General features: G+C 42.5%; 1 long non-coding RNA gene across 1 annotated transcript; it reads right to left on the minus strand.

Moving 5' to 3' along the window:
• Positions 1–2,468: 2,468 nt before the first annotated feature.
• Gm40186 lies at positions 2,469–11,440 on the minus strand. Its single transcript, XR_867792.1, has 3 exons — positions 10,956–11,440; positions 9,605–9,664; positions 2,469–2,711 (listed from the first exon to the last, which is right to left on the minus strand). It is a non-coding gene; the product is annotated as a predicted gene, 40186 (long non-coding RNA).
• Positions 11,441–12,079: the final 639 nt, after the last annotated feature.

Consider the following 12,079-nt stretch of genomic DNA (forward strand, 5'->3'; position numbering starts at 1 on the left):
GAGATCTTTCAAACACTGGACTACCAAACAGACAGCACACACCAGCTGATATGAGGCTCTCTATCGCAATTTTTTAGGACTCTCTTTAATGGCTTCCTGTCTAGACTGTTTCTTCTAGGGTGGGAGATGTCATAGAATTCTTCAATGTCTCTCATTCTCAACTATGAATCTGCAATGATCAAGATCCCTGCAAAAGACGCATTCTTGCCCATAACAGCCAGGGGCAGTACAGACAATGAACATCCACACAGCCTCCCATGGCAGCATGGACTACGTGGACCTCAGCATGACTTCTATATCTTCACGACTTCACGACTCACCAACTTCATGACTTCTAAATTATGAAGTTGCTCTTCTTACTTGCAAGCAAGAAGTATTTTCGAAGGGAGACATGGAATACTGTCTAAGCGTCCTTATCACTGAACTTTGCTTTTTGTCCCATTTTTAGAAGACATTCTAAGTACAGCAGGGTTATAATGTTGGTATCCTTACATTTGGGTGGTGCCATGGGGAAGGCAGTGGGCCAGACTAGAGAACTTGACGACTAAGGGGGAACTGGCCAACTGTGTTCTTTCACTTGTTCACACAGGGACCACTGACACTGAAGGTGCTGGCTCTTTGTCTGCTCATGTCTCTGGGAATACGATGACTTGAAAGTGCAGCTGTTGGTTGTGCGTAGTTCCCATGAACAAAAAAAATGATTATTCATGATCCAAATTACTGGTACATTGGGATTTTTGCAGTAAAACTTAGTCTACCCTGATTGATAAATGGATTTTATATTTTATAAGTTATATTACTATTACATTAGATGTATTGCCTTATAATGGTGATCATGAACAGCTTATGTTTATTTGCCCTCAGTTTAGTACTTGACACTGTGTTAGCCTACTATGCTAATTACTGTGATGAAGACCACGGGGTCCTTTCTCTATGGCAGTTGGTGTCCTAGTGCTGAGCATGTGTGGCGTGCCATGTTCATTTGCACTGGAAGTACCGGTTTTACCCATGTCTCATATATAATGAATCTAAGGAACAAGGGGCTTAAACAACTTATTGGAGTAATTACTGGAGCTACTTTTGATCATAGTTGCCAGGGTCTAGCTTCTTGGCCACTAAGGCAATCACTTTCATTGTTGTATAACAAATGACGCGAACTGACTTAGCTGCCTGAGAATCTCAGCTCGATCAGTGAGGACATTGGTCTAGTGATGTAGATGAGGCTATCCTAGCTCCTTCAGGTTCTAAGAAGATTTTTTCACACTTGCATCATATTCCAGGGTAATCCAGCTTTTGTTACTGAAAAATGGCCACAGTTCCAACAGGACACTGGAAGTCCCCATGCCCCTTACAGTATGAGCATCTGCTTCTCTAAGGCCAACAGGGTCATTTCCGTAGCACATGTCAGCAAGGTGAAGCTCTGTAAGTATGGGGTAGGGTGGGGTGGGGTGGGATGAGGCTTCAATTTACTAGCATGCATCCATGATATATATCTACATGTTTATATATGTATATACATGTTGTAATGCAATTGTAAGAGGTATCTTGTTGTCTCTTCCAGACATCAGTCTAGTAACCTCATTCACACAGTTGTGTTCTACTGCTTATAAGTTGGCAATTCACTCATACTTAAGGACAGGGGTTTTCCTGCAATGTGAAACCCTGGGGGCCTAGAGTCTGTCTGCCCTGGGTAACACCAGAGCAGTGAGCTTAAAAGGACAAATAGGAATATTTATCGTATTTAACAAGGACTGTATTCACAGAATTCTACAAAGCAAAGAAAGACATTCGAAGAATGAAAAGTGCCCTCAGATATTAAAACTACAACAGATTTAAAAGAAGTCATTATGCATAATACACATGCATACACATGCACACATGTGCACACACATGCACATGCACTCACATACACACATGCACACACATACACACGCATACACATGGGCACACACATACACACACATGCACAGATGTGCACACACATACACATGCATACACACTTTAAAAACCTGCTGAGATGTGACTACAGGCTTGTCTAGTCTTCTGCATGGAAGTCCTTGCCCATCTTCCTTCAATGTTGTCAAGTCCTGTCTTGTCTCTGCGTTCTGGCCAGCTGTCTTGTCCCCCATGGGAAAAAGAATTTCATATGAAACAGAATCAATTGAATAATCAATCAATCAACTGCTGGAGAGATGGCTCAGTGTTTAAGAGCCCATACTGCTCTTACAGAGAAGCAAGTTTAGATTCAGCACCCATTTTATACAGTTTATATCTTCCTGTAACTCCAGTTCCTGGGGATCTGACACACTCTTCTGGCCTCTGTGGCATCTGCACTCACGTGTACACACCCATGCATAGACACATGCATACACATAATAAACATTTAAAATAAATAATTTTAAGGTGAAAGTTAAGTAGACACACAGTTGACTATCAGCTGACTCTGTGCCCCAGTTAAGTGGGCAGCAGAACATAGTGCAGGACAGGACTATATAGTCTAGTGGTCTTGAGTGGCGATCCTACCTCAAGTCCCACCTCCAGAGGCAGCTAGTGCTAGAGCCCCAGTCTGATTCCAGGATGAAAGTGTGAGGCCATTGAGTTTCCTCTCCTCTCTTCAAAGGTTTCAGGGTTGGCTCCACTAATCCATGTATTTTCCTGCTTCCGAAGTTGTCTGCTCCCTTTGCCATTCTTGCTGGCTTTATGATTTATGCCTATTTATTAGAACGAAGAATAATGGGCTTCAGGAAAGAATTGACTGCAAATGTGTGCTCAGTGCACCATTTTTAACTTGCAATGACGGCTTGTAATTTACATCATTGATTTCATGCAGTATCGCGTTTCATGTTCCACCCCATTTTAACATTTCATGACTTTCTTCCCTGAGAATGACAAGACGCTATGCTGGGACATCAGTCCCCTCCATGTGACCCAGCGCCTCGCATGATCAAAAGAACCATGTCTCTTGGTTCTCTGTGTTTTATTCTTCCTTTTCTTAGAGACATGCCATCCCCTACACATCCAGCAAAGGATTAGGGGCTCTGTGCTTCTATATCAGATATCTTATTACACTCCAGACAGCTGGCCCTTTAAAGGGTATTTTTTGGGGTATGTGCAGTGTAGGGAAATGGCAATTGAGAAAACTGGACTCAAAATTCTCCTGTTTAAAGGCAGAAAGACTAACTTTGAGTCCCTAATCTACTTCTTATACTTGCTGTGTGTTGTGTCTGAGGCCAATTGTGTGTGTTTGTGTGCATGCACATGTGTGTATAAGTGTGTGTGTGTATGTATGTATGTGTGTGAGTGTGTGCCTGTGTATGTGTGTGTGTGTGAGTGCTTGTTCCTGTGTACACTCATGTGTGCGTGAGTGCATGTACAGGTCTGAGTTTCTCCCAGCATCCCACATGACCCAGGAGTTGTGAAACTCAAGGAATGCCCACATGTAAGGAGAGAGGGACAGAGAAGACAGGGTAACTGTGTGTGTGTGTGTGGGGGGGGTTGTAATTTCAGTGCATTATCCCCAGCCCCCAAGCTGAAACCTAGTTAGCAACGTGGTAGCTTCGGAAGGGAAGCCTTGGCTGGTTAGATCACAGTGGCAAAGCACCTCAGAATGGGCTTACTGTCCTTGTAAGAGGCCCGGGGAACTGCTGTGGCCCTCCCACCAAGAGAAGATACAGCAAGAAGGCACTGCCTATGTGTGAGTATATGTATGTAGACAGGTATGTGGAGGTATGTGAGAGCATGTGTGTGTGTGTGTGTGTGTGTGTGTGTGTGTGTGTGTGTGTGTGTGTGTTTAAGAGTGAGCAAATGTAGGTGTTTGAGCATGAACATGTATGCGTGTGTGAGTGCAAGTTGGTATGTGTGCATGTATGAACACGTATGTGTGCGCATGTCTGTGAGTACAAGGATTTGTGTGAGTGAATGTGGTGTGAGGGAATGTCTGTGGTGTGTGTGTGTGTGTACACACAATAGATATGTGTGAATGAACATGGGCATGAGTCTGGATGTGTTTATGAGTGAATATCAGTTTGTATGTCATAAATTCAGAGATGGGGACAAAGAGAAACTTCCAAGGAATGAATAGATTAGATCATCATTATATCAAGTTGCTGAAGGACTAGACACTGAGGACAGACAAGGAAGGTCAGTTAGGGGAACAGGATCCACAGGCAGGCAACAGAGTCAGGGACAGTCCCCATCCAGTTATTGGGGGGCCGCATGAAGACCAAGCTGGACACATGCTACATATGTGCCAGGGAGGGCGCAGGCTAGGAACAGCCCATGCATGATTTTAGTTGGAGATGCAGTCTTTGGGAGCCTCTAAGGGTACAGGTTAGTTGACTTTGGAGTCTCTATCCCCTTGGGGTCCCTCAGTTCTTCCCCCAACTCTTCCACAAGACCACCCAACCCCAAACTCCATCTAATGTTTGGCTGTGGGTCTCTGCATCTGTTTCTGTCAGCTGTTGGGTAGAGCCTCTCAGAGGACAGTTATGCTAAGCTCCTGTCTGCAAGCACAACCGAGTATAATTAATAGTGTCACAGATTGAGTCTTGCCCACGGGATGTTCCTGTCCCCCTAGCTGGGCTGCCTTGTCTGGCCTCAGTGGGAGAGGATGTACCTAGTCCTTGAGTGAGTTGATGTGCCAGGGTGAGTTGGTACTTAGGGAAGGATCTCCCTCTTCTCAGAGGTGAGGGAATAGGGGATTGGGCAAGGAGCTGTGTGCGTGTGTGTGCGTGTGTGTGTGTGTTTCCAGTGGGGTGACTGGGAGGAGAGGGGAGCTATGATCAGAATGCCAAGTGAATAAATAAATCAACGAGAAAATGTCATTATATAACCAAAAGATAATTTAGCTAAGAAAGTGAACAGATTTGTCATATAGCCATCACTGACAATTAAATTACTATAATAATGGGATTTTTTTTTTCATGAAAGAGATTCCAACATCTATAAGGTGCTACTAAGTTTGTAATTTGTAGCAAGGAAAGTTGCCCAGTGTGTGGGGGATGAGGTTCCTCATGTAAAGATCTCAGCAGAACCATCCTGCCATCAGGGAATACCTGCTGAATGAACTACCTACCATTCATGATGACTTTATGTCTTGTTTTACTAGTTTGAAGAGCATACATAATCGGTACTTCTGGTGTGTGCACGTGTGTGAATGTGCTGTGTGTGGTGTATGTGCTGTGTCTGACTTGTGCAGTTGTACTGCCCATGCGTGTGTGTGCTTGTGGAGGCCAAGGATGAGTGTCAGGCATCCTTCTCCATCTCTCCCCACCTCACTGGTGGAGGCAGGATTTCTACCTGAAGTGGAGCTCATTTCGATGTGCTGATTCACCTAGACTGGCATCAGACATGGCCAGTGACCCTCCTGTCTCTGCTCCCCGGTACTAGGACTGCAGGTATTTTATGTAGGTGCCGAGGATCCAAACTCTGATCACCATCCATTCCTGGCAAGCGCTTCACCAGCAGAACCATCTTCCCAGTCTTAATATTCTTCATAGGAAGTTCTCAGTTACTTAAAGATCTATTTTCATATGTTTACTACAGGGCCAGATTTGTTACAGGTAGGTAACGCAAGACGCTTTAGGATACCGCCTGCTGTTGTGCTGTTTTGTAGAGTGCTCTGTAACACTACATCGACACCCTTTTCTGATGCCCACATCATCAGTGTTTGAGCCTCGACCTTCACATCTCTTTTGCTGCCCCTCAGGAAGTGGGTTCGGCCAGATTCAGTCTTGCTTTTCCTCTGCTGACCACCGCAGTGGTAGGGTAACAGCAGGGCCCCAATCCAGCCCAGTGTTGCATAAATCTACTGTTTTCATTTCTTTGCTTTCAACTTGTCACTCCTTTTAGGGACTGTGTGTTTTCTATTTATATCTTTTAAAGCTCTAGTTGTCTGGCATTTTGCCATGGATGTCCAGCCTAGGGGACAACACTCTGCTGTCATTCACAACACTCATGCTTGAGGACCTCACAACCGAGCTTACAAAGCTTCAGGAAGAAACCTCGCAGGGTGGACATACCTATTGGACCTATTGGACCATTTCTTATTTTTGATTCACATGGTTTTGTTCCTGGTTAGACTTGCCATGGTTTCCAGTTTAATTAATGGTGCTTTATTCTTGACTCCCAGCCTCACTAGGAAGATTACAATGAACAGTTTTGACTTTAGTATCTTCAGCTCTCTTTTCTGTACATTGATTTGAACTAATTATGCAGTCTTGGCAAACAAGATTGACTCTGCTCTTAGCTCTGCTTCAACTAAAAGCCATGTTTTTTTTTTCAGATATAAAAGTAATCCAGTTGAAAGCATAAAAATAATATGAACTGCCTGTCTGCTTGTAGACAACAGAATTTAATAGACACCTTCAAGCCACACAACCTTCACTGTTTTTCACCTTTCATTTGCCATAATCTTGTTTCCATAAAATTGACATAATAGAATTAATGATTTGTAGTTTTATTGGAATTTTATGTAGAAGAGACTCTGAGGTTCTGCTAATTCAAATAAGAGTCTTCTTTAATATTAATGCAATTGTATGCACATTTTTGGAATCAGAGCTCAATTCCCAATTGTGCAAAGCTCAGAAAGAAGTAAGTCTTGTATAATCAGACTGAATCCAGTGCCTCTTTTTCTGTGATAGACACATAGACAGCAAAATCTGGGTGAAAGTCCAGCCTTTCAGAGTTGATAATTGTTGATAATTAATGCTGACTATTCAATTTTCAAAAAGATTCACGGCGGACAATTTAAAAGTACAGGCTCTAGAAACAGGGACACGCTTGTCAGTAAAAGCAAGGTATGTGTACCTGTGCTGCATTAGAACAAAGCAGTGGATATTGCAACACATTTGTGGTCTTTTTTTATAGGAACTCCCCTTCCCCACACCCAGGAACTTCTAACCTTTGTTACCAACAGTTTGTCTGATAGACTTTTGCCGTAGTCTGCTTTCCCTTGCTGTTACAAAATGTTCTGACTCAAACCAACCTGTGGAGGCTTATTATCTTATCCTTAGAGTCAGTGCAAGGACTTGAGCAAGAGTGGAGGGAGAACCATTGAGGATGCTGCTTGTTGGCTCGCTCACAGGCTCCTACTCACCTGGCTTTCTTACACAGCCCAGGTCCTAGGAATGGTGCTATCCACCATGGGTTTGGCCATCCTAACTCAGCCAATCAATAGAATCTCTCACAGTCTAACCTGATCCAAACAGATCTTGGAATCAGGTTCCCTCTCCACAGGTAACTCTACGTTATAGGAAGTTGACAATGAAATTCAACCAGAACGGCTTGGCATTCAGCCGTGACCTTCCCTTCCAGACGGTATTTGAGGAGTAACACATTGCACTTGGTCTTGGAAAGCAAAGCTTGGCATTCCAGCCACGAGGTGAAGTTTCTTGGCTTTGGCCATTTGCTGTTCTCAGTAGTCCCATTGCAAAGAATAGTTTTTGTCCTCAGGTTCGTTTTATAGATACAATTCCCGCAAACAACTTGTGACCTGACGAGGCTGGATTTTGAGTTTTACACTAGTTTCATGAAGAACATGAAGCCAGCAGTGGTATCCAGTAAATGTGTTCTCTTCAAAAAATTTGGATTACTTTCGAGATGAAATGACTGAAACATCTTTTCATTTCCTTATTTGGATACAAGGTTAGTTGTTGATTTGCCTTAAATCTTTGACTTATTAATTTTAAACAATTGTATTTAAATCTATTTATAAAGATGTATTTATTCTCACTCCACAGTGACTATGGATGGTAGGAGAAGGTCTTGGATCCCCTGGAACTGTAGTTACAGATGGTTGTGAGCCATCACATAGTTCTGGGAACTGAACTCAGTTCCCTTGCATAGGCAACCAGTGATCTTAATCACTGAGCAATCACTCTAGTCCTACAACTGTAGTCAGAAGTGATAAAATATTGTGATCCTTTTACGAGTTCAAAAGAGATTTTCTCAAAACTAAAAACTTCGAGGCTTCAGAGAAACTAGAAAGAGAGAAAAGTCAGCAATAGACTGGGAAACAATCCAGTAATCACATACCTGGTAGCCGATGTGTATCTACATGTAAAAACCCAACTTTAAAAAATGGACAGAGGAGTTGACTAGATATTTACTTGAAGAAATATATAAAGGTCTAATAAGACCATGGAATGGATGCTTCTGCTACTAGTAACTAGAGAGATACAGATAGAAACTATGAGGTCAAGTTGTCACCCGGTATAAAATAGCTGTGATGAAAACTGGCAGTAACAATATTGACAGAGATATGGTAAAATGGCTACTAACACAACACTGGTAAGGCAGGAGTATCTACACACACTTAGCAGTTCTCTACCCATTACGTATAATGTTTGTGTGCATATCTCTACCCATTACATATACTGTTTGTATGCACGTGTCATGCATGTATCTCCACACAAAGGTTGGTACAGGAATGTTGTGAGCACATCCATAATTATATACTGAAATTGAAACACTGTCATATCGAAGCCTCTTATCACAATGAATTGACACATTGTGGCAATCCACACAATAAAACATTGTTCATAAGTGAAAGGGAAAAAGGTAGAAGCATGGGATGACTCAGATGTCATAGCAAATGTCAAAAACAGCCCAGTGACAGTGCCTGATGTAACAGTGTATATTGCACAATTACATGTTTGAAAAAGTCCTTAAACCCCAAACCTACAGAGACAGAAGAAAAGACTAATATTGCCCAGGCCTTGCATGGGATGGAGAGGGGCTGTGAGTGAAGAGAGGGCCTCTGTTTAGGGTGATGGAAATATTCTTTTTTTAGATTGTGGACACCCAGTATCTGCACAATTTGAATTAAATGTACAAAAGTTTATTAAACCATGCAGTGATGGGTGGTAAATTATCTCTCTTTTCTTTAATTTCTAAAAGTCAGAATTGGAGTAGAATCACATTATTTCTGAAACTGGTTTGCATAAGATGTCTGTGTGAGTTCAGAGATGTTGAGCGGTGATGGCCCCTGGAGACACTGTGCATGTCCATGAGCCTCGAGGTATCCTTGCTTTCCTTGTGACCTAGATTTGGACAGTGTGTGTAGAGAAAGGTGGTGATTTTGGAAATAATTCTGGTATTTTGATTTGGGGCAGCAGGGTCAGAAGAAGAGTAGTTGGCGCTCACTAATAGGAACCTGGAAGCTCTCAGGATGATCAGCCTTCCAACGCTGAAACTCCTGATTCTTGGATTTCTCTAATGCATCTCACAATGGAGTAAGAGATGCTGAACTTAACTCTTAACCAAAACATTTGTCACTCTTGACGACAAAGAGGTCCTCTTACGTCGGACATTGTCCCATTTCCTAGCTAACCTTAACAAACTAAAACTTCAGGAGTTTTAAATCCCTTCTTACTACAGAACTTACCCTTTGGGGGAGAGGAATGAGATGTTCCACCACCTGACAAGGTTAGAAAATGTACCTGTGTCTGTGCTATTTCCCAGAGGAAAAGAAATTATGCTAGCACTGTAGAAAATGTGCATCCCGGGAAGTGTGCCACAGTTTTGGACCCGGACCCCACACCTATTTATTTCTGAAGAGTTAAAGAAATGGAAATATATGCTTCAGGGCTCTTTCCAAACTTACTTATTGAATGTAGGAGTCCAAGGTCCGACGTGGTTGTTATTTCAAGTGAAAAACTTCTCTCTGAGAAACAGAAAATCGGTGCATTAAGGAACGAACGCACAGTGGTTACCTGCTCCCATCCCCCCCGCTCCTTTTAAAGACACATTCTGCATGGTGGTGGCTAAAAGGTGGCAGCTGTGCCAGAGTCCTGGACCCTAAATCGCTGAGCAAAAAAATGAGAGGGGGAAGCTGTGATTGCTCACAGTACAGGAGTGAATATGTGCTCTCAACCACAAATCAAGCAAGCTGGAAGGAAAAAAAAAAAGCCCAATCAAGGCAGTAATGGCCTCCACTTCACAATCAGACAAGTGCTTCATACTTGAGAAATCCTACCATTTATAGCTGATTGCTAACCCTGGCCTCATTTCTAATCTAAAGGGCGAGTAATAATTTGGACAAGGAATTAGAACAACTTCCCAACAATTTAGCAAATTGTTATTATTTCACGGGGAAGGGAGGTGGGAAGGAGTTGCTTTTGTAAGGAGTGTCTCTTGTGGGCTGCCACTTTCATGACATCAAATCCCATCTCCTCCATGCTAGCCGAGGAACTCACAGATAGTGGAAAGAAGTGAAAGAAAGGAGGGAGGGAGGGGGAGAGAGGAAGGGAGGGAGAAGGCAGGGAGAGAGAGAGAGAGAGAGAGAGAGAGAGAGAGAGAGAGAGAGAGAGAGAGAGAGAGAGATTGATTTTAAGTCTCTAAGGAATGAAGAAACAGGACGGGGCTTAACGGGGCTGTGACTTCTTTTGACAACACTGACTATACTATCCAAAGTAAATCTGGACACTTGTCACTGTTGTCACAGTTTTAGAAAGGGTTTTGACCTTTCAGAGGATTTGACTTCTTAAAAACACCATAAAGGCTCCACAGGCTGTTTTCAGTTGTGGCAGATTTGACTCAGGAAAAGTTACTATTTCTAGAAACCTATAACATCACATGTGTGTGTGTACTCTTATTTCAGTATGCCTTATGGTACAGCATGTTTCTGTATTCTTATTAGAACTCACTGGACACAATTCATAATTATTTCATTAACACACTAATCCACAAACTCGACAAAACCACAATGTAGGAACTATTTTGAGATTAATGTAACTTTTCCACTGAGCAAGACACATGTATATTGAATATTCCCTGAAAACAGTCATGCATACATATCAAATGCATTAGTATATTAAAGAAGTCAAAAACATGCTGTCTTATATTTTGAAATTTTATTTTTAAATTTATTTTGTATTTATGTGTACGGATGGATGCCACATGTGTTAAGTGTAGAGTCCCGAAGAATATGTCAGAGTCCCTGGAGTTGGGCTTACAGGCAGTCTTGAGCTGCTCAGTCTGGGTGTTGACTGCAGAGTGTGGGTCCTCTGCATGAGCATGCAGTGCTCTCAGTCACTGAGTTCTCTCTCCAGCCCCTAGGATGATGTTTTCTGAAAAAGAATAAGACTGGTAGGAGTATTGGACAGACAGACACACACACCAACTCACAGAAACAGGAGAGACCACGAGACTGCTTGCCAAGCTTCTTGGTCTCCTACAAATGAAGATGCAGAGGCAAAGGATGGGTTGGAATGCCATAAAGAAGGCAGCCTGTGGCAGTTCCGACAGAGGCCCCAGTGTCTCTCTGACCACCCCTGCATTGCCTTTTGCTTGCCTGAATTCCCCTACACCTGACAACTTGCTTTAAACTGTGTGTTTCTGCACAGGCGCCAAGGACTTTGAGGTTAGCAGGCAGCTTGCAGTCTACTGTAGGAATATCAACTTTTTCTCTAAGTCTGGCCACTTTTTGTTCCCGTCCTAATAACACTTTTATGTCCCATGGAAGGTTCAGAACAAACTGCCAGCTTCCGGAAATATATCTGGCTTAAAAATTTCCCAGATACTTAGAACAGACCCTTGGTAGTGGAATCTCAGCATAGCAGGGTTCTTGCACATCTGGCTATCAAGGTAAGCAGCCAACAGTGGGAGGATTCAGCAAGCAGACTCCTGGTCTCTGTCTCCGAAGCTACTCAGAGTAAATGACAGGTCTGGAAACAGGCCACACTTCTATGTTAGTATTGAGGAGGGCATCCTAAGGAATTGACTCCTTCCTAGTGGATGAAACAGCTTTCTTTTGGTATGTTTAGCAAATACTAGGTATGGGGAATATATATGGTTTTTGAATCAAAGGAAATATTTTTATTTTAGATTGGAAACTTCAAACGTTTACAGGTTTTATTTCATGAAGCACAACAGACTCAGCACAGGTCTAAAACTTATTTATGTTGATGCCTGGAGTAAGAAGGCTGTGCTTTCAAGATAGCAGAACTGATTTATAGCTAGTAATTACCCACTCCATTCAATATAAACAGGATCATAATTCATATTCTAGAGTCTACAGTGCATTTGAAAATGCCCAGTGCAAACATGAAAATAGTGTGTAGATTTTTTTTTTTTTTTT

This window comes from Mus musculus, chromosome 3 (assembly GCF_000001635.26).
Source record: "Mus musculus strain C57BL/6J chromosome 3, GRCm38.p6 C57BL/6J".
NCBI lineage: Eukaryota > Metazoa > Chordata > Mammalia > Rodentia > Muridae > Mus > Mus musculus.